At 39.6% G+C, this 24,500-nt stretch overlaps 1 protein-coding gene across 24 annotated transcripts in view; it reads left to right on the top strand.

The window, feature by feature from the left end:
• Positions 1–24,500, top strand: part of EPB41L2 (erythrocyte membrane protein band 4.1 like 2) — a 219,757-nt gene that overhangs the window by 74,452 nt on the left and 120,805 nt on the right. Inside the window, exon 1 of one of the 24 annotated variants that reach the window (XM_042939808.1) lies at positions 4,859–5,103. The exons of 21 other annotated variants lie outside the window; for them this stretch is intronic. The gene's annotated coding sequence lies outside the window, so the exon portion shown is untranslated. Of the gene's footprint in view, positions 1–4,858; positions 5,104–11,348; positions 11,443–11,466; positions 11,612–24,500 lie in introns of those variants that run through there. 2 more of the 24 variants (XM_042939812.1, XM_042939813.1) reach the window with 2 other exon arrangements.

Below are 24,500 nucleotides of genomic sequence, written 5' to 3'. Positions count from 1 at the left end.
GGGTTGATGAAAATGTTCTAAGATTGTGGTGATGGTTGCACAATGACTCTACTAAGAATCCCTGAATTGTACACTTAAAGTGGGTGACTTGTGTGGTACCTCAGTAAAATTGTTACAAAAAAAACAAAACCAAAAACCCCCATATACACAACCCCAACAAACTTTAGGAGCACTAACCTATCTTCTTTAGCTTAGAGTCCTTTCCATAGAGTTTAAAGCCCTCAACAATCTTGTCAGCCTCGCCTCTGGTTTACCTTTGTATGACTGATCCAGTGATAAGGGTCAACACACTGCCCCACTCACCACTTTCTGCTCCCCTCAGATCTCCTAGAATGTCTTGTGCATCTTGCTGCTCTACCCTGAGGACTGTCTCCACCTGTCTTGAATGTCCTGTCCCTCTTTCCCACCAACAACGTTTCTTGCAAAGTTTTGTGCAAGTTTCTTGTATTTACCACTCTAGCCTGCAGTTGCCTTTTAGTCCCAAATCTATTCAGTGGGATAGAATATTTGAAATCAGAACTGTTCTAGGAAATCTGATGTATGTGTTTATGTGTACCTATGGACACACACTTTTTTTTTTTTTTAATGTATTTACAGTTAATTCACAAGTTTATAGAGATGCCTTTTTATTTGCACGGCTCTGGTCTCCCCATATGGCTCTCTGTGCTTTGAAGACAGGCATGATGTGGTATATCTAGTTATTATATGACAGGCAAGTATCTGTTGATGTATTATACATGTGTTTGGGAAATAGATCCAGAACTTTGTTATGTTTTGCAGTTTTCCTTATGTATCTCTAAAAAATATTTTTGAGAAATTTTTGTATTACAGTAGAAGCAATTGAGTAAAGTCCTAATGTATAAAGTTCACATGCGAGTGTGAGGAATGTGTAGGTGAGGCTTTATATAAAAGGCTGAGTTTGGCATCTGGTTAAGTATAACTGGGAGGTTGCATAAGCATCATGGTGTAATGTCAAGGAGGTATTTCAAATAAAATAGAATTGGATTTAAGTCTCCGGTATCTGTCTTATACATAGTCAGGGGCTTGAGTCAGGATTCAAATTCTGGTTGTCTGACTCCGGGACTAACAGTTAACTGCTCTCCTATTTTACATTCCATGCTTATTAAGGGAGGTTACTTCATTTCTCTGAGCCTCACTTTATTCACATACAAAATGAATGTGATAACATCTGCTGTGCCGAGTTGTTTTGAGACTTAAATAAGGATTTTATAAAGCATTCTGCAGAGTGCTTGCTCACAAAATAGGCAGGCCTATTGCTATTAGTAAAATATTTTGTTTACTCCAAAACAATAGCACTAACAAAAGAGATTTTGAAAGCATCTCTGAAACTTATGCCGAGAAATTTGCTTATCTCCTGGCTTCGGAATATTGAATTCTTTGCTTTACATTTTGGCACAAAGTTTTCAGTGTTCTATTTCTCTAGAATTTAGATAATTTTCCAAGTAAGTCATTTGTTAGTAATTGCTTTCTTTTGCGCTCTTGTTGCTTTTTGTTGTTCAAAATGAGTTATTGTCAAAGAAGTAACAGAATTAAACCTTCTTTGTCGTTAACTTCCTGGTGACAGTTGTGGTTAACTGCAACTGATATATTAATGCCTTAGGTTTTGAAGTTTCTGGAATGAAGTTTAGGAAGGTTGATGTTTTTTGTTGGAAGCCATAATAGAAATGAATTTAGAGAGATGGTTATTGGTTTTTATCTTGGCTGCAGAAGTATTTGTAGAAGAGTATTTGTTGGTGTTGCTATAGGAACATAGTCAAAACTACAGCAGCGAAAGCATGACAGCGTTGATCGGCTTACCTGAATTGTTGTTCTTATTTTATTCCTAATTGACCACATTTGACTTTTTTTTCTTTCTTAGCTGTCATAAATATCCGGATATTATAAGTCCCGAATACATCAGTTTCGAGAATACTACTATTTGGTCGCTTACTTCTTAGAGGCTTCGGGGGAAAAAAAAAATCCTGCTTAAGGCACATCCAAATTTCCTATTTGTAATGGTGATGGATCATAATTAAAAAAATATGTATCTCCATGTATTCTTAGGCTAGTTTTGGTTCATTTGGGGATTTTTCTTCATGAAAACCACTTGGTAGTTACTGTTTTCAAGTCTTATTTACATTTTCTTTTACAAATCTGTTATGAAGTTATACTGTCCATGCTGTCCGTTTTAAGTTTTTAATAAAGCTACAATTTGGGTCAGGAGAAAGTAGTGGCACTAAGCAGTTTGTGGGGGAAAATAGCTCTCCTTCTGGCTTTTATAGACTCTCTTGCTCAAAGGAAGGACTGCCATTGAGTCGGTTACAACTTCAGTGGAAGATGTCTTGCAGCTGTGCCTTTTTGGTTTTCTTCCAGAGATAGTATTTGTGTGCACTGTCAGAATGTCTTAAAGGCCCACCCTGGAAAGGATTCAACTCTATAAAAGGAGTTTTGTTTTATAACCTTTCACATATTCTTATGGGGTTCTGGTGGTGACCGTGGTCTTTATTGTCTTGTCTTTTAAGCTGGCATTTTATTGAGACACAGGCTTCACAGTTTGAAAATAAGAATTACAGTTATAGTTCTTGTATCTCGTAAAATACGAATGGCCAAATCCTTGGCACACACTACAATTAAAATGGCCCTTTCCAAACCTTGTGATTTTAGTCAGTTATTTTTTTAAACTTCTTTTCTACTGCTATACTGGAATGAAGATGGCAGTCATTTGACTATATTTCTTCTAGGTAATTTAATAGATTTTGATTTACAAGTCAAGTTAATGTGTTAGAAGATTCAGGGAATCCCAAACAAAGTTTTTAAAAGACCAATAACTTTTCATGTTGAGAATAGTTCAGTTTAACCTGTTTTGAATCCTTTGTTGACATGAATGCTAAGAGAATTATCATTGAATATACTCTAGGGGACTGACCATATTTTCTCCCCAAGTTTTCCTTTTCTCTTCAGTTTTTTTTTTTTTTTTTTTCCTCTCCTTTAAATGTTCCAGAGTTCTCTAAGTTATTTGGGGTGGAGAACAGGGCTTTAGAGATACTCCTATATCACTAGTTTTCTCAGGCCACTTCCTCTGCCAGCCCATGTGTATTTCCAGTTACCTTCCCTTGGGGATGTCCTTCCTGCTGTTCAAGATGAAGGTGTGTGTGTGTGTGTGTGTGTGTGTGTGTGTGTGTGTGTGTGTATGTATGTACTTTTTAAAGTAATCTCTACCCCTAACCTGGGAATTGGAATTGAACTCAGGACCCCAAGACTGAGAGTCACTTGCTGTACTGACTGAGCCACCCCTTCTTTTGTGGGTTTGATACTGTTTTGTTTTTTTTTGTTTGTTTGTTTGTTTTTGTTTTTTTTACTTCTTCTGAACTGCCATCCATTTTCCTTTTTCTCCTTTGTGTCTCAAGCCTCTCCCTACTCTCTCTCTCCCACCAAAAGCCTGCACCAAACAAAACCACCAAAACATCTGCTGTGCACAGATGTTTTCCTGCAACCTAGTACTTCTTGTAGTTACTCGTTCCTGATTGTCTCGCCTTTTTTCTATCGCTAAACTGGACATTAATCTACACTCACCTCTAACCCTCCTTTCTCCAGTATTTTTTTTTTTTTTTTTTTAAGCCACTTGGCTTTTTCGTCCACTGTCCACTAACTTGTTCTTAGAGGTTACCAGCAGCCTTTTCACAACAATTTAAAAACTTCAGCAGTGCCTGAAGCAATGTGCCCTTGGCCCTGTTCTCCACTCCTCCTAGCCTGACTCTTCTCTTTTGGCAATATGTTCATGGTTTGTGGTCTTTCTCTTAGGCTGATCCTTCCAGCCTCCTTTATAGCTTCCTTTCTGTCTGCCTGGTGATTTTTCTTTCTTCCTTTCTTTCCTTCTTTCTTTCTTTTTTAAATGTTTTATTTATTTTTGAGAGAAAGAGAGCACACGCACGGGAGGTGCAGAGAGAGAGAGGAAGACACAGAATCCGAAGCAGGCTCCAGGCTCTCAGCTGTCAGTACAGATCCTGACATGGGGCTCTAACCCACAAACTGTGAGATCGTCACCTGAGCTGAAGTCAGACACTTAACCAACTGAGCCACCCAAGTGCCCCATAATGATGAGCATTTTTCTTACTCTGTTTTGCTGGGGTTTCATCTATTGCATAGCTTCAAATAACACTGATGGGCCAATGAGTTCCAAGTCTTAGCATGGAAACCCCGACTTTGTTGTTCAGACACCTGTGTCTGACCATCCTGACTTTCCACCTGGCTGTACACAGGTCCTATAGTCCACGTGCATTCAACCTGGAAGCTTGTGCTTCTTTTATTCCTGTTTCCTACGTTTCTTGGAAACTCCTCACTACATTCATGGTGCTGCCCTGTCTGACCTTTGACTGCCAGGAACCTGGGAAATTTGCTGTTACTCCCACAATATAATTCATTATCAAATCCTGTCAATTTTACCTACTAAATATTTATTGACTCCGTCTCTTCATTTGCCTTTGTTGCCCCTGCCTTAGTTGAGATGCTGTTTCTTGGATCACTGGAGCATCATCTTAACCAGTTTCCTTTGTGTCACTTGTTGTCACATGACTGCCCAGTATTTTCCATCGCCTGCAGGGTAGAGTTAAAACGTCGAAACTTTAGCATACCCATCACTTATTACTTGGCTGCCTCCTCCCTCATCCATCTCGTGCACTCCTACCCTGTGTTCCAGGCAGACGAGGTACTTACCGTTCTCTACCACGCTTTTATCTTTCCTGATTCTATGCTCTTCACTTGCTGTTCCCACGGTGAGGAGTGTGCTCCTACCCGCTTTCACTCCGCCCTGGAAGCACCTTCTTATCCTTCAAGGTCAGCTCAAACTTCACCCCGGGAAACATTCTTTCCTCATCAAGTCCGTTACTGTTGAATTGTCTCTGCCTGTATTTTAGCTCTTCCTCTCTGTGCAGTAGAGTTAGTTATTTAAATACCCTCCTGGCACTGCTGGAGCCAGGTTTTACACAGGTTTGTAACCTCAACAGCTATCAGTAAAACAAAGAGCAGTTCCTCACTGAATGAATGGGTCTTAGCAAGACCCAAAAGTACAGAGCTGAAATCAAGATCTCCTAGGCAGAGGTGATGGTGAGTACTCTGGCTTGATGTTGGCTATTCTGTTTTGGGTGGGTTGGGGCTGTGGACCGAGGGCACGTTGGCACCTGTGCTTCGGGTTTTCTTTCACAATTCAAGGTCGGAGAGTTGAGTTGTTAAAGTGAAGTGACAACACAGAGCTGCAGTTTCAAGTGACCTGAGCTAACAAAGTTGTGTGGTTTGGGAGGCACACAGGTGCCCAGACAAGTGCCCAAGGCGTGCACATGGCCTGTGTCGGGCAGAGGGAGGAGTAACAGGTGAAGTGAGGAGAGGCTGGCTCTGGGGTTGTCCCTCCCCAGGGCGTGCTGTGTAGCTATGACTGCTTATCACACGCATCTTAACCTTTCCCTGCCTTGCCCGGCCAGGAGCAGCGTTCAACTTTGTCCAGCGCGATTTGTCTTAAGAGGCTTGTGTTGACCTGTTTGCTATTTATGCGGTTTCTAGTGGCCCCTCTTGGAAATTGTGGTGCCATTTTAAAGGAAAGGAGAGAAGAGAAAGAAGGGAAGTTACAGAGGGTGGATTAAGGTGAAGAAACATTTTTCCTTCCCCAAGATGAGGGGGAAAAAATAGGTAAATGGAATTGGTAAGAGTTTACTCTATGTTCAGTGTTTGATTTTTAAAAGTAAACGTAAGGATACATTCAGCCATTTTTAGGAGAAAGCCTAGATGAATTTTTTGACCATCGGGATACTGTGTCCAATAGGAACTCACGTTCTTTTAGTAGTAGCTGTGTGGCGACTCTCAGACGATTCTTACAGTGGTCCTGTTATGTAGGTGGGTGGTCGGCTGGTGCCTTGACCGATTCAGTCACCAGCTAAGTGGTAACATGCCATGGCAACATGCAGACTCTCTGAATATGAATTTAACGTTCTTTCAGATTGAGAAGTATCAATAGATACTTTCTTGGCAGTGACCTCTTTGTTTCTCAAGACCTACTTTTTTGGGGAGTGGGAGCGTGTAGGGTTTTTCCTGGGTGCAGAGAGTGGGGGCAGAGCTGGGGAGCACTGATGTCTACTGCATGCTTAGTCTCTGGGCTCTTTGGTCCTTTTGCCGTTGGAGAGCCAGAAAGGGCCTCTGTGCTGTGTGTTTTCTGTAACTGTGTCTCTGCTCTTTTCTTCTCATCCAGGCAGGGAGGCTTGCAACAGGGAAGGGCCATGGGATTATTTATTAGACAGAATCTGACATCCTGCCTGGGTTCTGCTGCGGACTCCCTGCACAACCCAGGCAAATCCTCTAGCTTCTGGGCTTTAGGTACCCCAGATGTGAGAGACAAGGGCCAGACATCCCTTATGGCTCCAAATTCTTTACTCTATAAAAACCCCATTTCGTTCAGCCATGTATGTAGGACGTTTCACAGGTACTGGCAAAGTCTTTGTTTCTGCTTTTTATGTTATGGGCTTTGTGACAGGTGCTTTTATTTTCTTTAACCCCTAAGTCAAGGTGGGTGTCACCGCCATATTATTAACAGTAGCATTGACTCACTTAAAATGAGCTCCAAATGAACCGAAACGTCTTCAGTCTATGAGGCCTTCCTTGACCTCCTCCAGGGAGTTGTGCACTTTGCTGTGCCCTTCCTGTCCCTCTGTTGTAGCCTTTATCACACATGTTGTAATTGTTTATGTATCTGTCTTTCCTGCTAGACTGGTGAATTCTCTGAGGGCTGGAATGGGGAAGGATCTTTGAGTCCTAAGGGTTTAATGTCTGGTGCAAAGGCGGAACTCAGCAAATGTTTCTTAGACACAATAGGATGAAAATGATACATTTTTTTAAAAGTTTGTTTATTTTGAGAGAGAGAAAGCACATGTGGGAGCAAAGGAGGAGCACAGAGAGAGAGAGAGAGAGAGAGAGAGAGAGAGAGAGAATCCCAAGTAGGTCTGTGCTGTCAGTGCAGAGCCCAATGCAGGGCTTGATCCCATGAACCATGAGACCGAGACCTGAGCTGAAATTCAGAACCAGACGCTTAACCTACTGAGCCACCCCTGAAAATGATACTTTAAGGTGAATGCTGGATTACTGTATTTGCCTGAATGTGTAATTCTAATAGTGATGCGTTTGACTTTTGAGTTAAAACTCTTAACAAATCCTTTTATCTTAACACTTTTTAGATGGTTTCAAAACATTAACTTGATGATGGATTCCCATTTACCACCTCTTTGTTTCCATTTTCTCCTGTACCTCTTCCTACTGTCTTCTCTACAAACCCTTTCTTTAAAAAAAAACAAAAACAGAATCCAAAAAAAAAAAAAAAACCCAAAAACAAACCTGGGACCATACAGCAAATTTTTTCCCCAGAGTCTCATAAATCTATAGTACTTTCTAATGTTACATTTTTAAAAATGTGGTAGGGATGAAACTTTGCAGATGACTCATTTGCAGTTGTGCAGAGCATTCTGGATGTAGAGTCTGAGAGAAGATAAACTGTGGTGGTATGTGGTCGAAAGAGAACTTGTGCATAGAATCCATGGAACGAATGCAGTGGTTTTTTCCTCTTTTTTTCTTTTTTGCTGACAACAGATAGCGATGATAAAATGTAGGCTGTTAGAAAAATTTATAGACTAGGGAACCCATTCAGATTGAAAAAGTGATACAACTTTTCTCCATTTTGTTCAGGGAGTATATCCTTTGCATGCTGATTGGTAGGTAGGAAGAATGGATTCTCTGTAAAAATCAGTAGATTCAAAAACAGTGAGTTTTGGCTAGTACTTTTTAGGTTATTTTAAGCCTATGCTAGAAAATTGTTTCCTTTTTTTTTTTTTTTTCCTGGTGTGACAGATTAATTGCTTTTCGAGCAGAGGCTAGATGAATAAAGGTGGAAAGATTGAAAGAAATGGTCTTCCTCATTGTCTTTCTACAACACAGATAACTTTATTTTCTGCACAGAGTTTGTGAGCTATGAATGACCTGTTAGATTATTGGGTCCTCTACATTCTGTTCAGTTACGTTTTTTGTTTCCATAAAGCAGGAGGTAGGACAGTTTTAAAAGTCAAGAAATTATGATACTGAGTTTAGCATAACATTTTATTTATATATAAACTCACAAATATAAACATAGGAAAAATGTCCCCCAATCTAACCCCAACCAACTCCCTTGAATACTTTAAAAAAAAAAAAAAAGTATTGTTAAAAAAATTGTATTCTTAAAAAAATAGTATTCTTAAAAAATAGCATTCTTAAAAAAATAGTATTCTTAAAAAATAGTATTCTTAAAAAAGTATTTGGAGGATCAGCTTCTAACCCCCCTCCCCCTTTAATAAAGTTTTATTTAAGTAGTATCTACACCCAAAGTGGGACTCAAACTCATGACCTCATGATCAAGAGCCACATGCTCCCCCTACTGAGTCAGCCAGGTGCCCCTAATTTCCCCTTTTAATGGAATAATGAGACAGTGTCAGCACATGACTATGATTTTCCCAAGACAGAGTTTAGATCTAAATTCGTATTAACAGTTTAAAAAAAAAAAAAAAATTTTTTTTTTTTTTTAATTTACTTTTGACAGGAAGAGATAGAGACGTGAGTGGGGTAGGGGCAGAGAGAGAGGGAGCATATTAACAGTTTTTTTATGGGAGAACATTTGTGGATGTACTTTGTGTACTTTAATGTGTTTAAAATCTTACTGGGAATGGATGCTTTAAATGACCCTGGCTTTGGTTTGTGTACTTCTTCCAGTAACCCAATGAATAACCTTGTAGAAGTTATTTCACTTTGGGTTCAGTTTACTCATCTTGAAAACACAGGTGTTCGAATTGGCGGAAGAGTACATTGGCTTTGGAAAGCAGCTCTGCTCGTCACTAGACTGCCAGCGCCACCAGCATTGGCTTTGAAGACTGGTGTAAATTCTGACTCTACCCCTTGTTGAGTGTATGAGTTTGGAAACTCATTTATATTTTCTGGGTTCTCTTTTTATCTACCATATGAGTCATTTGTTCTGCTTCGAAATTATAGTGCCACAAAACTCCCTTTTCTGTCTTAATTCTCTTAACCTTTGATTAGAGCATGAAATCCAGATGTCTTCTGAAGCAGCATCTTGTATATTGGAGACCGCAGAGGAGCTTGAGCAATGACATTGGGCTTCATAATTAAGAATGTAGGTGCCTTCATCAGCTTGGGCTGCCATAACATGGTACTGTTGAGTGGCTTCAGCACGTTTATTTTCTCACAGTTCTGGAGGCTGGAAGTCCGAGATCGGGGTGCCAGCATGGTCTGTTTCTGGTGAGGGCTCCCTTCTTGGCTTGTAGATGGCTGCCGTGTAGTGAAGCAAGAGAGCAGGAGAGCAGGAGAGAATGAGCGGACTCTCTGGTGTATCTCTTCTTATCAAGGCACTAATTCCATCATGATGGCCCCACCCTTAAGACCTCATCGAAATCTAATTATCTCCCTAAGGTCTCCTCTCCAAATATCATCACATTGGGAATTAGTGCTTCAGCATATGAATTGGGGAGGGGGGGACACAGTGCAGTGTATAGCAGTAGGAGAGTTAAGAGGGTAGGAGGCACAGGGGTGATCAGAGATGCCTGGATGGGTTGTAGACCTCCTCTACCATTGGCAACTTCACTGGATCCAGTGCTACGTGTTGGGAGTTCTGATGCTTACGGGTTCTGTGGAGTAATACATTTCAGGAAAAGGTTTGGAGCCAATACTTTTTTTTCAAGCATATTGAAGTAAATCTGTCATTGTGCTGCAGTATGTATTAAAAAATACATTTAATATTTTAAAAATGAAGGAAGAACGTAATAAAAGACGATGCTTTTAATTGAATAAGATTGACTCTTAAACAGTTCACCACATTGCCCTTTTGTGAACCACTGAAAACCTTGTGGTAGATACTGAAGTTTACTTCCATTATATGGAATGATTGTTTTGTTTGTTTTAGTTTTGTGTTTGTTCGTTTTGACAGAGATCAATGTCTTCAGAGCTGTCACTGGAACACATTTTCACTGTTACCATAAAGCAAATTTTACCTTTTTCTGTTAGTGGGTACAGGTGACATCTTATTGCCTAAATCTCTAAAGTGTTTTCTTTAGAATTTAAAAAGACTTTTTTCAAGACTCTGTAGGTGAAGTGAGCATGTAATACTCATTGACCTAAGAACTGCTTGATAAAGAGCAATGTAGCAGCGGGGTGAGGTTGTGGAGAATCATGTTTGGATCCAGAGTCATTCTTGGTCCTGATTTGCTCATGTAAATATCTACATGGGAACACACATACACACCCAAATTTATTTCTTTATTAAAAAAATTTTTTTTTGATGTTTGTTTATTTTTGAGAGAGAGGTAGGGGAGGGACAGAGAGAGAGGGAGGCTCTCTCTGGGCTGAGAGCCTGATGCGGGGCTCAAACTCACCAACTGAGATCATGACCTGAGCTGAAGTCAGACGCTTAACCAGTTGAGCCACCAAGGCACCCCTACACACAAATTTAAATTCTGGAAATGCAAAGGACGGAGGGCTGGTTATGTACAATTAAGGAAAATTAGTCTTTTCTCTGATCTCTGACTTGAATCTTGTCACTAAAGGAAAATGCATTAACGTTTTTAAATGTACTTTGTTTCCCTTGTGTATTTGTATTCAGTATGACCTATGGATATAGGCTTACCTTTTGTATCCATCATGCCTGAGTATTGACAATAACAAAACAGGGATTTATCAGCTTTGTAATTATGTGATGGCACTATAAATCTAAATTAAAACAAACCTCTATTTTTAAATATAGAATGAATGAATAAGCAAATTCTTTTGTGAATAAGCAAATTCTTTTACAGATGAATCAAAATAGATGTTTTTATGTAATGAAAACTGGACTTTGTATGTGGCTTTTTTATATCTGAAACTGATACAGTTTATAGGGAGAGATGATTAGATTATATGCTGTATACATATGCTTTTGGTGTCTATTTGTAGGGTGGATTAAAATGACAGAACTAAAAACAAAGTTGGGGGGAAGGGAAAAAAGTTTGTGGGTGCAAACCCAAAGCAAAGCGAAAATGATACAAAAACAGGAAAAATCTTTCAGCAAGAGAATTACAAAAACTGTAATCCTAAAATTAGTCATTATTAACACTATTCTTTATGAAAAGTGTTCTTCATTTAGTGGGTAGAACAGGCAGCAGGAAGATGACTTTTTCTTTGACCCGTGTGGATTTTGTAGCCGAGGAATGAAGTAACTTGGAACCAAGCTGGGCTTTTCTACTGAGCATGCCCCTTCTCCAGCAGGGTCCAGCCTGGGTGGGGCCAGTCTTGCTCATTAAGCTTTTGGAAGCTGGATTTCCATCAGCTTTCCAGTCTCCTAATGACAGTGAACAGCAGACAATGGGCTCGATGAACTTTTTAAAAAGCTGTGTATGTATTTTAAGGGGGAGATTTTGAGGAAGTTTCTGTTGGAGCAGTTGGGTTTGGTGGTCTATGCTTGTTTGTTTTTGCTTTTGAAGAAAGTTTGCTTTTGAGACTGTCCATATCCAGGGGACTGAAAATTTGGAGAATACTAATGTACAGAGTACATGGAACCTGGGTATGTATGCTCTTTGGCAAGGGAACATGTTCAGTTATATTTGATCCAAGTTTTATGAAAAATATATTTTTTTTGGTGGCCAGAGTTTAGTTTTGGCTCACTTGTTTGCATTTTTCTAGGCAGATGTTGACTTATGTCAACGTATGTGCTTTTTCAAGTTTGACCTATGAGAATAACGAAGCTAGTTGGTTTATTTTACATACTTGTCCTGCTCTTCACAGGCGATTTATTCAGTGGTACAATATACTATATGAAAGTTAATTATTCCTAAAGCACAATGAGAACCATGTAAGGTTAATAGTCTACAGTTACTTTTGAAACATGTTGAAGGATGACCGATTTTAATTTATAGAATGCTTCATTTTCATGCTAATTTGTTAGATTAAAAAGGAGTTGTACTGTGACTGGCACAGAGTTGAATTCACGTTTTTTAGCTTCTACAGATTAGTGGCCATTAACAGTGGTTAAGAATTGTATGTTGTTTTGATGTTGTCACACCCGAAGTAAATAAATGTTGGTTAAATAAGGATAGGTATTAACCTCTTTTTTTTTTTTTTTTTTTTTTACTGAATATGTAATCTGTTGTCACATTGAAGAATAGTGACAACTCACTATTGTTGCCCAGATTCTGACATCCAGACTTAGAAAAAATGGTCTTCCTGCTTTTTCTTGATCTAATTCCCACTCTTAAAAAGAACCTAGTTTGAGTGTTACTTTCTAACAAAACAAAACCACCACAGTGATTGCCAGATGATCTCTGCAAGTTCCTTTATTGTTGGCACCATATGGAATGCTCTTCTGCTGAAAGAATTAGCCAGTACATTTGGGGGAGGAGGGCACATATGTACTTGTGAAGTTTAAGTTTTCTATTTTTGGGCCCAACAAAGAATTGTCTCTTAAAATTATTGGCAACTTGGGCGTGGGAACAAATAACTGTAGAGATGATGCTGGTGATCTCGACAGCCAGCCAGTCGTAGGCGCCCCGTCTCCGTGCAGCGTTCCTGTGCATGTTCTAGGATACATTGGTGACCTGTGTACGGTTTAACATCTTAGCTCGCTTGCAGACTTGGAAAGGGAAATTTTAAACGCTGACATTTAGTTTGCTTGAATTTTTTGTTGGACCCCTGAAAATTGAATGCCTGGCATATTCTCCCGTGGGATCCTGTACTCCACTCACGATTACACATGTTGAATTTTGAGAATCCTACCTCCAAAGAAACAAAGAAATTTTGTTGAAGCAAAACCTGTTCTAGCCAGCCTCACCTAAAAAGTAGTTGTTTGAAGCTCTTACTAATAAGTAAAGTAGTTTTGAACTAAACAAATGCTCAGAGTAGAAATACGTGTGTGTGTGTGTGTGTGTGTGTGTGTGTGTGTGTGGTGGGGGGTACGGTTTTAGGCGTTCCAAATGGCATGTCTCTAATTCCATTGTAGTTACAGCTTTTCCTGCCTGGGGAAAGTTGCTTTTATCACGCCAGGCGTGGAGGGTCCACAGCTAACAGTCTACAGCACCTTCTGCTGACTGGCCAGAGGACTGGTGTCAACGTTTAGTTAGGCTTGCTTACCTAAGCTAGAAAAATCATGCAGTTCAGTCTCCTATGTTAATTAAGAATATATACTATGCGTTGGCATAACTGGTAGTGCTGTAAATATTTAAAATGGCGGAAGAGCTAACGATCAAAGTTGTAAATGTACATTCTGTTTTTTGACAAGGTTCAGATATTTATGCCTGTTGACTGCAGTGTTCCAAAGCTTATGGAGAAGAGGATTTGAAAGTGTGAGATCAGTGTAGGCTCCAGCCTGGTGGCCTTGTCATAGCGTGGCGAGTTGATTGATTTTGACAAGACTTTGTCTTACGACCTATTAAAATGCAGCGTCTGCAGCCTGTGCATTTATCCTGTGCAGTTAACCTTGATGGATTTGTCATTAGCTTATTTGGGAAAAGCCTCCTGAACCACTGTTATTTTTAAGCTAAAGAATTTAGAGTTTGAGTCACACAAATAGTATTAGACTTGTGGAGTTCCATTTGATCAGGTGGGTTTTCTGATGGGGCTGGGTAAGGATCCTATTCTGATGGTAGTTGTAGGATGAGCTCAGAAAAAGCCTGCTCCCTGCTGTCTGGTATGATGAAGAGAGATTGTTGGCTTTGCTCTGTTTTGAGCCTGGTTATGATGTCATTGGAGGAAACTGCACATTAGTGTATTTTTCTTTTCTAGAGAATGTCCTATGATGGTGGTACAAATAAGTATTTCCTAAATACTTAGGAGCATCACAAAAGACATTTATTGAGAAGCTACCAGATGCATCACGCCGCACTAGGAACATGTTATTATTCATCATCTGTACAAAAGTTTTGCTCTTCATGTGAGCATAGGTGCAGAAGTGGCCAGGGGAGAGGTGTAGACAGGAAACATGACCTTGTGCGTGTCAGGCCAACTTTGTTCCTGCTTTTCCCTATAATCGTGGAGGAAGCTGCTCACAGAGATCAGGGATGTTTATGTATGTCCAGCTTAGAAGTTGAATACGAATCTTCCCATTCTGTTTTATTCCCCTTTAAAAGTGTTTTCAAATTTCAGAGAACTCTGTTTCCAAGTTCCCTGTTTGTACTCTTCCGGGAGAGAATGGGAATAATTTTTTTGGGCCTACCTGCATATGCACCAGTGTTTGTACATATATAGAGAGAGAAAACCACCTTTTCCCCCTAGCTGGTTGATGGTGAGCCGGGCTAATTCAAAAATTTGAAACAAATTCGTTTTATATGTTGAAGAAATTTATAACCAGGAAGATTTTATTTGGATTTTTTATTCAAGTGACTTAAATTTTTCCAGACAGCAAATATATCTCTAGCAAACCAATTGAGAATGAGAATTAAGTTTTCTTTAAAAAGCACGGTGCCTTTTTGTATTTCAGGAGTGTTAAACCAAGAGTTCCCATGTGGGACCATGTGTGACCTCCTAAAGAGAGGACAATGGTATCATCACAGAAAACCTTGTCAGGTCTTCAGACTAGTAGTAATTTCTGATCTGAATGAGCAAAATCTCTGAATTAGTGACACGTGGTTTGAATGTATATTAACGCTAATCTTTTTTTTCCTTAACATTTTTTTTAATGTTTATTTTTGAGAGAAAGAGAGCACGAGTGGTGGAGGGGCGGAGAGAGAGGGAGGCACAGAATCTTAAGCAAGCTCGAGGCTCCGAGCTGTCAGCCCAGAGCCCGATGCAGAGCTCGAACCCACAAGCTGTGAGATCATGACCTGAGCTGAAGTCTGATGCCTAACCAACAGAGTCACCCACGCACCCCTATATTGACGCTAGTCTTGCTACCTCAGTCCTTCACTAGGCCGAGAACAGGATTCTGTTCACCTGTACTGCTGGTGTCTGGTTACCTGTGCTGTGAAAAGGCTGAAGAAACATTTGCTTTGAGAGAAGGGCCTAAAATCTGCAACCCACATTCTGAAAATAGGTGAAATTTATAAGGGGCTCAGTTAGAACATACTGCTTAGGACTGTAAGCCTCCAAGTTGGTAGTAATAGTTTGCTTTTTGCTTTTTCTTTTTTTACGTTGTATTTAGTTTTGAGAGGGCACGAGCAGGGGAGGGGCCGAGAGAGAGGGACAGAGGATCTGAAGCAGGCTCTACGCTGACAGCGGCGAACTGTGGGGCCCGAACTCACGAACCGTGAGATCATGACCTGGGCTCAAGTCAGATGCTCAACCTACTAAGCCGCCCAGGTGCCCCGGCTTTTTCAACAGATAGTGAATTGTTGGCCATTATGCTAGTGTTGGTTGTGTAACAGTGAAGCTGTTTGGGATTGGTGGCGGTATTGTAGGAGGTCTCTGGAGCTGGACAGCCTGGGTCTGAATCGCGGCTCCTCCATGTATTGGGTGTATGGCTTCGTGCAAGTCCTTTATCTTGTCTTTCCTTCTTCATCTGTAACATGGGAATGATCTTAGTTCCTACTTCAAAGCGTTGTGAGGATTAAGGGAATTGCTACACTCAGAGTCTCTAGAACCATGCTCAATAAATAGCTGATATTGTCACTATTATTTCTGTTCTTACTATTATTTTTAGTGAACGAAGGGGCATAGTGCCCTCCTCCCCCCCCCCCCCCCCCCCCCCCCCGTTTTTTGTTTTTTGTTTTTTTTTGGCCAGAATCCCTATTTGATGACAGTGGCCCACCATTTATTATGAATTTACTGTGTGCCAGGCACTTTATGTATAGCATCTAATTACATCCTTAGGGCATCCCAGTGAGAATGTATTCTATCCCTCTTGCTTATGAGGAAACTGAAGGCTAAATAATATCCCTGGGTACACCACTAGTAGGAGACAGAGCTGGAATTCTAATCCTGGTCTTTTTAGCTCCCAGACTTGATCTCCAAACCACTCTGTTATTTTATCCAAAGATTAGATAGCTTCACACAGAAAGAATGTAGCTCCATCCGACTGTTAAAAAACTGGGGCCTTGAGGAGGGCACCTTTTGGGATGAGCACTGGGTGTTGTATGGAAACCAATTTGACAATAAATTTCATATTAAAAAACAAACAAAAAACAAAAAACAAAAAACTGGGGCCTTGTCTGAGAGCAGGAATTCGATGCAGTTGATCAATATTCCTGACCATACCACTAGTAATTGCTTCATGACGAGCCAGTAGGGTTCTGGATGTCTCTATCATTTCGATTAGTGCATGCTTTTGGAGTGCCCAATGTGATGATGTTTATGTGCATTTTGATGATGAGAATGGTGGCCAATATTGGGATCCTTAATGGCTATGTATAGTATCTGCTTATCGAGCCCTCACTCTAGGAAAGGGAATCTATTTCTGGGATGACCCTAGTTGCTTGTGGAGAAGACTCTGCCTGGCACAGATCTTTATTGATGTAATTGTGTTTTAAAAATTTTTATTCCAGTGTAGTTAGCATACAGCGTTGTCTTAGTTTCAGGTGTACAATGTAGTGATTCACCAGTTCCATACCTCACCCAGTGCTTATCATCTGGACGTAATTCTTGAGAGTAGCAGGGACTTGGCTTTTAACAAATGAGATCGTTAGCTCTTACCTTAGGTGCTACTGGAACTGAACATTGTTGAAAATTGTCTTGATTTTCTTGTACCCCCCTCCAATATGACGAAAGAGAATCTTACACTTTGATGAACTCTTAAGATTTGTTTGTTTCATTCTTAGAGTTTTTAAAATAAAGATTAATCCTTTATCTTACTCAGATATTAACCCAGATACTGGGTTTAAAAAATCTGAGCATCAGGAAAAATGAACATTCGACAGCCATGGCTCTTAGGCTATGAGGGCCATAGAACCCAGAGGGGAGTAGTAATTACCCGATACAGTTCTGTATGTGTTCCCAGTTTCTTAGGGCTTATTTTCTGATGCTTGCTCCGGAATATGCAGAGGCTAATAGTGGCTGCGAGTAGCTGAAACCCCATTGTTCTCATAGTAGGGAGTGTGTTCTTTCACATACCAGGAAGCACAACCCTAGGACCTGGCCATGTGCAGCATGCCAGCTCTAGTATGTGTCACTTTGTCCTCAGGCTTTCTCCCTTCTTGGATACTCAAGATGGCAACAGCACTTCTAGAGTCAGGTATCCAGGGCTTCGAGACAGAAGAGGGGCCTTTCCCTTTTGGCTCCTTTTAGTGGAAGGAATCTTCCCACCAATAGACTTTCCGCAAGTCTTCTCGACAGGGGGAGGGGGACTACCGTGATTGCCTTGGACCAGTAGATCATTGCCTTTTGGCCTGGCCTGGAGCCAGCCCCCGCTGGCATGCATGTGTAAGAGAGACAAAAGCTGAAGAAAATTTGGGTTCTGTTTAAAAAGGAGAAAGGGTGGAGGAAATACATGCTCTGAATGTAATCTGATCCTGCCTAGGCTTGAACTAGCCGAGGGCCACAGTTCATATCTTTTGTGTATGTGGCTTTAATTTAAGCCAGATGCTAGCTTATGTCTTTGCAGAAATAGTTCAGTCTCTCTTATAGATCCTTATCCCTTAAAAACAAAACAAAAAGAACAAAAAAGAAGCCAAAGAGTGTGTTATTAAGGTAACTAGGGTGGGTAGCATTGGATTGTTTAAAAAAATAACTCATTTATCCTCCCCATATAGATAATTTAAACTAACAAATCATCCCTTTGGAATGTGGTGACACTTATTTGAATATGGGGTTAGTAGTCTATACACCTGACACTTAAGAAAAATCAACCTACAAGAGAGGAATTACATGAAGTCTGCTCTAAGTCGTCCTGTTTTTGTCATTCCTTTCCCTCTCCAGATACTTTTCGTTTTTCCTCCCTTTCGTCTTCCTCCTTTTCCCTCTTCGCCTCCTTTTACTTGCTGTATTGTCTTTTTCTCACATTTTGTGCTTTTAGGGAAGGTAGTTGGGTATTAAAAGACTTCTTCTTGGGCTATAGGCTGTGTAGGGACATGAACATAAGCCAGAAAATTGTTCTGCATATCCTCTGCCCAGTCACTGCCACGGATGAAAACCAGTTTTGTCAGACCTAGAAAGTGACAAAATTGAAACGGTGCACACATGGCCGATATTATAGAAGTTTAATAGTTATTTGTTGCACAATTTGTTTTCTTTCTCAAAGTTCACAGGAAAGCCCCTCTTGATTCCCTTGCCACCATTTTGAAGTTTAGAAATGCATCCTTTTCCATTTTGTTAAATCTGGAGTGTCCTTAAGTAATGGATTGAACTTTGTTGGTAGAAATCAAAGACTGCCGATTGCTCTCATCTCTGCAGAGGGGGAGGGCCACTCAGCTGGCAGCACCTACCCCATTCTCTGTACAGGGATTTTGTTAACAGTGAGGGCTCTTAGAGTGGCACTGGTTTTCGTGAGGTTTTAAGGAAACCTCTATACCCAATAGTTAGCTTGAACCCCTTACTTGAAGTTCTTCATAGGAGTGTCTAGAGTTGTGTATCTGCTTTGCTTTGTTGGTTGTAGTACTCCGCTTAGGGACCAGTGTCTTCTGTAGCATGATGTTCTGCATCGTATGGTAGGTTGTTTAGGCTGGTGATAGAGACAGCTCCTGGGAATTGACGGCCCTTTTTAAAAGTTAAAAAACAAAACAAAACAAAACAAAAAAAAAAGGTGGTTTTGCATAACACAGCTTTGTACCTAACCAGTGCTGATCCTCTGTTGACGGTTTTCTGCTTGGTTGCGTGTTAAGTGATGCATGCTTTTTCTCATGGAGCTGTTACAATAGTGAACACTTTTGTCAACCCAGATGGAGTATGCCAACATGGTAATTGTGTCAAAACCACATGCTTGTCTAATGGGCTGGCCATTCCCAGCAATATTCTTTTTGGTTGCTGATAAGCAGAAAGGTCTTTACTTAGTATGTTATATAACTGAATGGATTTAATTTAATAATTTTATTTTTTTAATTTAATTTAATATAATTTATATAGCTAAATAAAAATAATGGATTTTCGGTATTTGTAATTATATTTATGAAAGGTAGTGGAATGAGCATTGCTAGAGTTTGGGAAACCGTAGTTCTGGGTTTGGCTTCTCCCGTCTAGCTTTGTGATCTCAGGCAAATCTCTGGTCTTTCTGAGCCTCAGTTTCCTTGTTGATAAGAGGGAATGAGGATATTAGACTGGATGATTTCACAGCACTCATTCGGTAAATATGTATCAGGTGCCTCTCTGTGCCAGTCTAGATGTGGGTAACGTAGAAAGAGCCTAGCCCTTATGGGGCTTTCATTTTAGTGCGAAGGCTTGCATTCTACTGCAGAAGTTTACATTTTAGTGGGTGATGGAGTTTAAAGGCTTATCCACATTTGAAACTCTTGAGAGTCACAGGCATGATAATTATGGTGAATGGATGTGCTATAATCATGTTTTCTTGATGGTGGTAATTTGTTCAAGAAGCCATTTTATCAACAAAGAAGGTAGTGTTTAGGTTTGAGCTTTTGTTTATCTCTGAAACTATTTTAAGAAGGTACTTATTTACACATAATTATATCCACCCTTATTTTTGAGTATTTACAAAATACGATTTTATAGAATTAGCCAGTTCTCTGTTTTTTTGTTTGTTTGTGTTTTAAGATCTTGTAACTTGCATTTGGAGGGGCAACACTGAACAGCTCTGAGATTCTTAAAACTTAAAAGCGTGAATCCAGTAGTGGTTGAGGAAGACCACTGTATAAGGCTTAATGATATGGTTTATCTGTGCTCTGTCTCTGTGTTAGCACCTTGTCTTTAATTTCCATTCATCAGCTCAATTATGATTACATGGCCAAAAATAACCTTCAAGTATGATCTTCTATGTGATGGGAACTCATCTGTAAACTTTTTACTGGGGGAGGGCCAGAGCGAATTATAGTAAATCGCAGAATAGATTCATATTCTGTAGTCATTTCCACAAACTGGTATGAATTTCCTTTGAGGACTGCACCAAAGACCCTGGTTGATCCAATCATTCAAAGAATTCAAAGGTGGAGTTGTGATTACATTATGAAATGCAGGTGAAAACAGCTATGCACAGCTGTGTGGTCCTCCATTCAGTGGCCTTGGATAAGTCACATAACTTTTACTCTTTATTACTTTATCCTACAGGGATAATACCTTCCCTGTAGGATGTTTTAAAGAGCAGAAATTTGTGTGCATGATGTCTGACACAGTAAGTGACAGGTCTTATGATTAAAATAAAAATATTAATGTTTCCAACATAATAGTGGAAACTTGAGTTTTATATCTCATTGCTTCTAAAATATTTTGACCAAAAATCAACTTTACTTAATTGGTCTCCAGGTTATTTGTCATAGCAAAAGTAATTAGAGAGCTACCAATTATCTTGATTAGCTTGGACAAGGGTGGGACGTTTTTATTTTAATTTTTACCAGGGCATTGGTTCAACTCTCAAAACGTAATTAGAGAGTATATACTAAAAATCAACTTGGGTCATTGCATGATTAATATAAATAATATTCTCCATTTAAGTGGTACATGGAAAATGGTAGTTTAAAGAAGGAAAAAAGACTTTCTGTGCTATGTAAGAGTCTTACTGGGAGACATGATTCTGAATTTTAAATACCTAATAGTGGTACAGCCACTAGAGAAAAACTGTATCGAGTTTCCTCAGAAAATTAAAAAATTAACTACCATATGATCCAGCAGTTTCTTGGTATTTATCAAAGGAAATGAAAACTAACTCAAAAAGATGTATACACACCATGTTCACTGTAGTATTATTTATTGTAGTCAGCATATAGAAACAACAGCCTAAATTTCCATTTATGGATGAATGGATAAAGAATTCTCTCTCTCTCTCTCTCTCTCTCTCTCTCTCTCTCTCTCTCTCTCTCACACACACACACACACACACACACACACACACGTATTATTCATCAGTAAATAAGAATGGAATCTTGCTGTTTGCAATAGCATGGATGGATTATGCTAAATTAAATGTTACAGAAAGAAAGACACCTTAAGATCTCTCTTGTATGTGCAATTTAAATAACAACAACAACGAAACCAAGCTCATAGATAAAGAGAACAACCAGTGGTTGCCAGATGCGGGAATGAGAGAAATGGGTGAAATTTGTTTGTTTAGTTTAAATAAATTGAGGGGGGTGGGAAGCCCACTTAGGTTTATGAATAGTAACTGCATTCTATTTACCTGAACGTTCAATTCAGATCTTTGGAGGAGAAAGTTCAGTAATCATATTAGCTTTAGAATGACTTAACAGATCTTGGCTCATGTCTTCCTAAATAAAGGCAATGCCTTAATATTTTGTACCTTTTTGTTTACGTTGAGCTAAGATTTCTGTACAAAAATTCCATAAAACATATAGTTTAGTTTTGCTCAATATCACCAGTTTTTGATTTTCAGGAATATTGGTATAATTTTTCTACAGTACATCCATGTTGGCTACAGCCTGTCTTATCTGTGATGTTTACTTCAGTTTGACAGAATACGATGTTTAAGTTTGGTGATCTGAGACCAATGCAGATAGTAGTTAAACATTTTACTAACACACCTACACTTTATGCTTTTATACAGCATAGAGGTAGTGAACTAGTATGTGCAAATTTTCAAACATGGATAGAATTATAAATTAAAATGTTATGGTTACTTAACTATTCTTCCTTTGTAGCATTGCCCTCCATTTATTTCCACTCATCTCCTAGTCTTATTATATAGTTCTCTCACCTCCTGCCTTCTGCCTGACTCTGCAATGTTGAGCAGTGATAAAGTTCTTTTCAGGACCGTCTAAATGCAAAACTACACTTTTTCTCTAGGTGATGGCTGTATGTATCATTTGTGCTTTTAACTATCACCCATACGATGACAACTCCCAAATCCATATCTCTTGTGCATATCCAGTCTCCGTTCAAGACCTGTATGGCAGGTGTTCAGCTAGACAAACTTGTCAGTTGTGATGCATTCAAAACAGAGTTTGTCTCCGTCAGACCCTCTTTTCCTTTGTGCTCCCTGTTTCAGTGGGTGGTTCTACCATCACCCCAGTTTCCATGACCTGAGACTTTTCCTCAACCCTTTCCTCTCTTTGACTTGTTCTATTCATTGTGGACACATCATGTCGTCTATCTCTCTTTACCATTAGATTCATTTCTTGTCCTTTGCCTCACTGCTCCTACCTTAGTGCAGACCATCATCGTCTTGTGTGTGGGTTATTGAACAGCCTTCTGGATGTCTATTTCAATCTTTCATCCTGTACTTTACAAGCCAGGTTGGGCTATTTGAAATGTGGGTATGATTACATTACTCCTCTGTGGAAAGCGCTTATATGACTTCTGACTGCCTTTAAATTAACCTCAAGATCTTTCTTACCAGGATACACAAAACCTTTTATGTCCTGGCTCCTGCTTACTGCTCCTACTTTGTCCCTGCTAATTCGCCTTCCTCCTCATCTCCTATCTCTATAACAAGCTTCCACTTAACTTGTACAGTGTATTACCGTTCAGTACTTGTGGTTTCCTGTAGGAGGAATATTCTCCTGGTTCCACACTTCCGTGTTCCTGGCACATGCTGCCTATCCTGACTCCCTTGCCTGAATGAGGGCTCATCATTTTAAAGAAACTCAAATGTCAACTTTGGTAGAAGGGCTTACCTAGTGACCCTCTTCTCCTAATCTGGGTTAAGTATCTGTCTTGTGCTTTTTAAGCAGTGTGCTTTTCACTTCATCTGTACACCACCTTCTCCCCTCCTTCAGCTTCTTGAAGGCAGTCTTTATTCATGTGCCCAGTACTTGGCACATTGTAGGGGCCCATTAAATATAGTCAGGCTGACTGAATGCTTTCATGCTTGGATATTAGAAGGGAATACCATTTTTAAAAACTTTTTTATTTTTTATTGAGATATCACCCTTTCAAAAACTATATTATTTTTTCATTTTATTTATTTTAGGGCACACACGAGTTGGAGAGGGGCAGAGAGAGAGAGAGAGAGAGAGAATGAATGAATATCTTAAGCAGGCTTCACATACAGCATGGAGCCCGACGTGGGGCTGGATCCCACAACCCTGGGATCATGACCTGAACCAAAATCAAGAGCCAGATGCTCAACCAACTGAGCTACCTTGGCGCCCTGAGATATCACCCTTTTAAAGCTTACAATGCAATGGTTTTGTGTGTATTCACAAGGCTGTACAACCATCACCACTGTCTAATTCCAGAACATTTTCATTACCCCCAAAGGAAACCCTGTGCTCATTAGCAGTTGCTCTCTATTCTATCTTCCAGCCCTTTACAACCACTAATCTATTTCTTCTTTGTGGGTTTGCATATTCTGGAAATTTCGTAGAAGCAGATCATATACCATGTAGCCTTTTGTATTTTTTTCACTTAGAATAATGTTTTCAAGGTTTGTGTGTGGCAGGATACATTAGCACTTCATTCCTTTTTAGGAGTTAATATTGTACAGACACACCCATCTTGTTTATCCATTCATCAGTTGGTACAAATTTGAGTTTCTGTTTTCTGACTATTACGGATAAGGCTGTTCTGAAGATTCGTTTACAAGTTTTCCTGTGGACATCTGTTTTCATTTCTCTTGGGTATATATATACACGTAGGAATGGAATCGCTAGGTCCTGTGGTAACTTTAACTTTTGAGAAACTGACAAATGGTTTTCCAAAGTGAATGCACCATTTTACTTTCTTTGCCACCAGGGTTGAGAATTTAAAATTTTCCACATTCTCACTAGTACTTGTTACTCTCTGTCTTTTTGATAAGAGCCATCTTTTAGTGCATATGAAGTGGTATCTGATGGTGGTTTGGGTTTCATTTCCCTAATGACTGATGATGTTGAGCAGCATTTCAAGTGCTTACTGGCCATTTGTATGTTTTCTTTGGAGAAATGTCTACTTAAAATTCTTTTCATTCATTCATTCATTCATTCATTCTTTTATTCATTCTGTTGAATTGTAAGGGTTCTTGATATATTTTGGATACTAGACTCTTATCAGATATATGATTGGCAAAAGAGGGTGAAGAATAGTTTAATAAACAAGTGTAATACTGATACATGCTACAGTATGGGTGAACCTTGAAAGCATTATGTCCAGTGAAAATGCCACACTGTGTAATTCCGTCTATTTGAAATGTCTAGAATAGGCAAATCCAAATGGATTGAAAGTAATTGCCAGGGGCTGGGGGCGGGGGGAGGGGACAACGGAGACAAAATGTTAATGGGTAGAAAGTTCCTTTTCAGGATGATGAAAATATTCTAGAATTAGATAGTGGTGATGGTTGCACAATCTTGTGAATGTATTCAAAACCATTAACTAAGCAATTTAAATGGGTAAATTTTGTGGTATGTGAATTATATCTCACTAAAGCTTAAAAAAGAGCAAGGTGTGTTTTATTTTTTTGAACTAGTCAAGGTTTGTACTACTTTTGAAGATAGCTG

Source organism: Panthera leo, chromosome B2 (genome assembly GCF_018350215.1).
Source record: "Panthera leo isolate Ple1 chromosome B2, P.leo_Ple1_pat1.1, whole genome shotgun sequence".
NCBI classification, from domain to species: Eukaryota; Metazoa; Chordata; class Mammalia; order Carnivora; family Felidae; genus Panthera; species Panthera leo.
Note: the sequence above shows the minus strand (reverse complement) of the source record. Positions and strands in the feature narration are given on the sequence as shown.